Genomic DNA, 5,357 nt, shown 5'->3' on the forward strand with positions numbered 1-5,357 from the left:
ACTATGCGTCTGGAGGAAAGGAGGTTCCTGCACCAGCATAGAAGGGGATTCTTTACGGTCAGAGCCGTGAGACTCTGGAACTCTCTGGGAGAGGAAGTGGTGATGTCCAACTCACTTAAAGAGTTCAAGAGAGGCCTGGACGCCTTTCTTAAGAACAATAAAATTACATCTTATGCTTAGTTAATTAATCCAGGGATTTAATCTGACTGCCAGATTGGTGTCGGGAAGTGAATTTTTCCTCAATGATGTAAATTGGCCTATATCGCATGGGTTTTTTTTTGCCTTCCCCTGGATCAACGCTGCAGAATAGCTGCAGTGCACAAGAAATAGGCTGAACTGGATGGACGCTTGTCTTTTTTCGGCCTTATAAACTATGTAACTATGTAACAGCTTTCCATTGTGGCTTAAATGGGAGAAATCATTATAGGGTGTGTCCATTATTCGGACAACTCCTTTTCCGTTACTATATTTCCCCATGTAAAAGAAAAACAGCATGCACTTACCCGAGTGTGCAGAGTATTCTTGAAGTTGGTGTGTTAGAAGCAGAAAAATGATTGAATCAGAGCATCTCTAAAAGGTGGTCTTGTAGGGTGTTTGCGGTGTGCAGTGGCTAAAACCCAACAATAGTTGTCCAAAGAGAAACACTTGTTTAACTGTCTATAGACAGGGCTATAGACATCCAAACCTCACTGATACATGTGGGCATAGGCTATCCTAAATTAACACTCGCTATTATATGAAGGTATCATAACACACAGTTCATTGCAGCTGGCTGTGTACAATCATGGCCAAAAACTTTGAGACTGACACAAGTTTTGGTTTTCACATAGTTTGCTGCTTCTGTGTTTTTAGATCTTTTAGTCAGATGTTTCTATGGTTAATGTACAATTACAAGCATTTCATAAGATTTTACACTTTTATTGACAAGTACATCACATTTATGTAAAGACTCAATATTCATAGTGTTTGTCGCTTACTCTTTAAGACTTCTGCCCTTCGTCCTGGTATGCTGGGTATCGGCTTCTCAGCTAAATCCTGACTGACCATAATCTGTATTTTCTGTGTTTTTTATTTCTGTGTATTTTATTTGTCCATCTGCATTTTGAGAATTGACCACAGGTTCTTAATGGGATTGAGAGTTTGGGAGTTTCTTGACCATGGATCCAAAGTGTTAATGTTTTGTTCACCTAACCACTTAGTTAACACTTTTTGCCTTGTGACATAGTGCTCCATCATGCTGGAAATAGGAAAGCATTGTTCATCACCACCTTGCTGGATTTTTGGGAGAAGTGACCCTTGGTGGCCATTTAGATACAGTACCTTACTGTATTCATGGCTGTTAGTGATGAGTGAGCACTAAAATGCTCGGGTCGAGCAAATTGGAATGCTCGAGTGCTCAACCCAAGCAACGAGCCAAATGTAAGTCTATGGGAAACTCAAGCATTTTTCCGGCAGTCCCCCTAGAAGGTCTGCAGGGGGCCTAAAAATAGCCGAAATCTAAGGGAACAGTGTTCAAATGACATGAGAATGGCATGGGGAAGACCCCTGGAAGCATCTCTGACTCCCAGGTCACTGCTGTGAACAATGTTGTCAGAGCATTATGCCACTTTTATGGGCTCACAATAAAACATACAAAGACAAAACCAAAATGGATTTTCCTTGTAAAAATGTTAAGGAATATCAGTAATAACTTGTATATAAGGCAAAATAAGCAATCAAAAACAAAAATGCTCCTCCACACCTTGGGCTATGTTCACATGTAGTGTTTTTTATGCATTTTTGCATTGCTTTCAACAGGTGAAAAAAGCATTTACCAGTAAATGTCATTTTAACATTTTACTACATTATCTGGCCATGTGGTGTGTGAGACATAATCAGACACATCCTGTTTCATTTATGAAAGAGGGACTCTAAAAGTAACAAAGCCTATTTTTATAGGGCCATCAAGCGGCCCTTACTATTCTTAAAGGGCCAGAGGTAAGCCCTCACTATTGATAGATGGCCATCATCAAGGGCTGCCAAAAAATTGGACGCACTCCAATACCCCTTTGAAGAGATGTAGAAGAGGTCTTCATTCAAAAAATTATTACCATTGTTAAGGAGTTGCTCTCCTATACTGGTAATGCACATGGGCTTAAAAACAGTGGGGAAAATAAGTATTTGCAGAAAAGCACCCCCAAAGTATAATGTTTCCCCCACTATGCTTCATGGTTTGGGCGATGTTCTTAGGGTTGCACACAACCGTCTTCTTCCTCCAAACACGGCGAGTTGAGTTAATGCCAAAGAGCTCAATTTTTGTCTCATCTGACCACAGCACCTTCTCTCAATAACTCACAGAATCATCCAGGTGTTCATTGGCAAACTTCAGATGGGCTTGCACATGTGCCTTCTTGAGCATGGGGACATTGCGGGCACTGCAGGATTTTAAACCTTTAAGGCGTAATGTGTTACCAAAGGTTTTCTTGATGACTGTGATCCCAGCTGCCTTGAGATCATTAACAAGTTTCCCCCATGTAGTTTTAGGCTGATCTCTCACCTTCCTCATGATCAAGGATACCCCACGAGGTGAGATTTTGCATGGTGCCCCAGATCGATGTTGATTGACAGTCAATTTGTATTTCTTCCATTTTCTTAGTATTGCACCAACAGTTGGTCTCCTTCTCACCCAGCGTCTTACTTATGGTTTTGTAGCCCATTCCAGCTTTGTGCAGGTCTATGCTCTTGTCACTGACATCCTTAGAAAGCTCTTTGGTCTTACCCATGTTGTAGGGGTTAGAGTCTGACTGATTAATTGAGTCTGTTGACAGGAGTCTTATATACAGGTGACTATGTAAGACAGCTGTCTTTAATGCAGGTAACGAGTTGATTAGGAGCGTCTAACTGGTCTGTGAGAGCCAGAACTCGTAATGGTTTGTAGGGGATCAAATACTTATTTCTCACTGCAAAATGCCAAAAAATTATCTAATTTATACAATATGATTTACTTCATTTTTTGGGGGGATATTCTATCTCTCAATGTTAAAATTAACCTACCCTTAAAATTATAGACTGTTCGTGTCTTTGTCAGTGGGCAAACTTACAAAAACAGTAAGGGATCAAATACTTATTCTCCCCACTGTATATGAACATACTGTATATCATACAGAATGTTAGAGGTAGGCCTCTAAAAAAAATTCCCTACGGGCATCATAAACACCCTATAAAAAAATTATGTGGGTAATGCATCACGATCATCCTGGTGATATGGTGGTGAAGGATGAGGATGAGGAGAAAATAGAAAATAGACAAAATTAGGAAATGTATACCCATGTCTGGGTGTAAAGAGGTGCTTGGGAATAGACTTCCAAAAAAAAGACACTGTATTTGAGTTTATGTTCCGCTGCTATCATTCGGTGGTGTTGAGAAGTCTAGCCCAATCCAGCCCTTGTTCAGTCAGTCTGTCAGCATTTTCAGTTGACAGGTGGATGCACCTATCGGTTATAATTCCCTCGGCGGCACTAAAAACTCGCTCTGACAAAAAGCTAGCAGCAGGGCAGGCCAGGACCTCTAAGGCGTAAAGAGCCTGTTCATGCCACGTGTCAAGCTTGGATATCCAATAATTATAAGGCACAGAGGAATCACGGAGGACGTTGGTACAGTCGGCAAGGTACTCCTTCAGCATCTTCGTAAAAGTATCCCTCCTTGGGAGAGTACCCCGCACATCAGGGCCTGTGTGATGGTAGGGTCTGAGAAAACTCTCTCAGACCTTTGACAGTGAAACTAGCTCCTGTTCGTCCTCCTCTTCCTTCTCCTCTTCCTCATTGTCACTCAATCCATGTTGGGATGATATGAGGCTGGGCGCTGTGTGGAATCACCCTGTATGGTTCCTTTCTCCATCTCATCATGCTGCACCTGCAATGCCTCCTCTTTAATTGTGAGCAGCGATCATTTCAGAAGACAGAGAAGCGGGATGGTGACGCTAATTATGGCACCATCGCAGCTCACCATGTTGGGGGAGTCTTCAAAGTTTCTCGAGGACGGCACAGATGTCTGACATTCATGCCCACTCCTGAGCTCTTATGTGCGGAGGCTGACCTGAATATCGACAGACGTTTTGAAGCTGGCACTCAACAACTGCCCTCTGCTGCTCACGAATCCTTCCCCACATATGCAACGTTGAGTTACAATGCGTGGGGACATCGCACACCAGTCGGTGAGCTAGAAACTGCAAACAATGATGAAGCACGGCAAGGGTGGCGGTAGCTGTAGCTGACTTTCTAAAATGGGCACACACACGACGTACAAGCAGATCCGGCAGATCTGGGTAGGTTTTGAGAAACTGCTGAACCACGAGGTTGAGCACATGGGCAAGGCATGGTACATGTGTGAGCTCGCCTCGTTCAGAGCCGCCACCAGGTTCCAGCGATTGTCACATATGACCATGCCTGGCTGTAGGTTCAGCGGTGACAGCCACAGATCTGTCTGCTCTTTCAGAGATGTCCACAACTTTTCAGCGGTGTGTGGTTTGTCACCTAAGCATATTAGCTTCAGCACAGCCTGTTGCCGCTTGGCCAAGGCAGTGCTGCAGTGCTTCCAGATTCTGACTGATGTGGTCATTTTGGAGATGAAGGCTGAAGAGGAGGAGATGCAGGAGCTGTAGAATGTTAGGCCAACCCTAATTGACCTAGGTCCCGCAATCCTCAGCGTCGGGTGAACGTGTTCTGTCCCAAGGTCCGACTGGGTCCCGGCTTCCACTATATTAACCCACTGTGCCATAAATGAAATGTACCATCTCAGCCCACAAGCACTTGTCCATGTGTCCGTGGTTAGGTGGACCTTCCCAGTAACTGCGTTGTTGAGGGCACAGCAAATGTTCTGGGACACCAGCTTGTGTAACGCAGGGACGGCACAGCGGGAGAAATAGTGGCGGCTGGGGACCTAGTACCGAGGGACGGCCGCCGCCATCAGGTTGGGGAAAGCTTCCGTCTTCACGAGCCTAAAAGGCAACATTTCTAACGCAAGCATTCACAAAATGTGTGAGTTTAGTAGTGTGATCTGTGGGGCGTTGGCTGCGTATTTGCGCTTGCACTCCAAAGACTGGGGTAGAGTTAACTGAATGCTGCACTGGGACAAGGACATGGATGCTGATGATGGTAGTTGCCAGTGTGCAACGACAGGTGCAGGGCAGGAGGCATCTTTGCATGTACCATGGCTAGGGCATTGGCGTGCACTCGCAAAAGCAGAACAAGCAGTGTGGTCACCCTCAGACACTGTTTCTGGACCCTGGCGTTTGGCCCACCTAGTTGGGTGCTTTGCTGTCATGTGCCTGAGCATGCTGGTGGTGATCAGGCTGCTAGTTTTGCTGCCCCTGCTGATGC

The sequence above is a fragment of the Phyllobates terribilis genome, unplaced genomic scaffold, assembly GCF_046119375.1.
Source record: "Phyllobates terribilis strain yellow unplaced genomic scaffold, ASM4611937v1 Scaffold_11__3_contigs__length_659146591, whole genome shotgun sequence".
Lineage (NCBI taxonomy): Eukaryota > Metazoa > Chordata > Amphibia > Anura > Dendrobatidae > Phyllobates > Phyllobates terribilis.